Below are 285 nucleotides of genomic sequence, written 5' to 3'. Positions count from 1 at the left end.
CCGGAGAGGAGCCCAGCTGGGGAGGAGGCACAGACAGAGCGGGCAGCAGCTCTTGCCACTGAACTCGGACACGTCCTCGCTGCCCCCCAGCTGAGTTTCCCGGGAGGAGGGGGTGAACGCTGCGCGTCCCGAGGGGCTGAGCATGGGCAGGGCTGAGCTGCCCATCCTGGTGCTCCTCAAGGAGCGGGCAGGGGTCCCCGGGGTGCAGGGGGTGCTGCCGCCAGGCAGGGCAGCCCGATGGCCCCAAACGAGCGCAGCCAGCCGGGCACAACCACATCCTCTTAC

Source organism: Charadrius vociferus, unplaced genomic scaffold, assembly GCF_000708025.1.
Source record: "Charadrius vociferus isolate BGI_N301 unplaced genomic scaffold, ASM70802v2 scaffold2727, whole genome shotgun sequence".
In the NCBI taxonomy this organism is placed as follows: Eukaryota; Metazoa; Chordata; class Aves; order Charadriiformes; family Charadriidae; genus Charadrius; species Charadrius vociferus.
Note: the sequence above shows the minus strand (reverse complement) of the source record.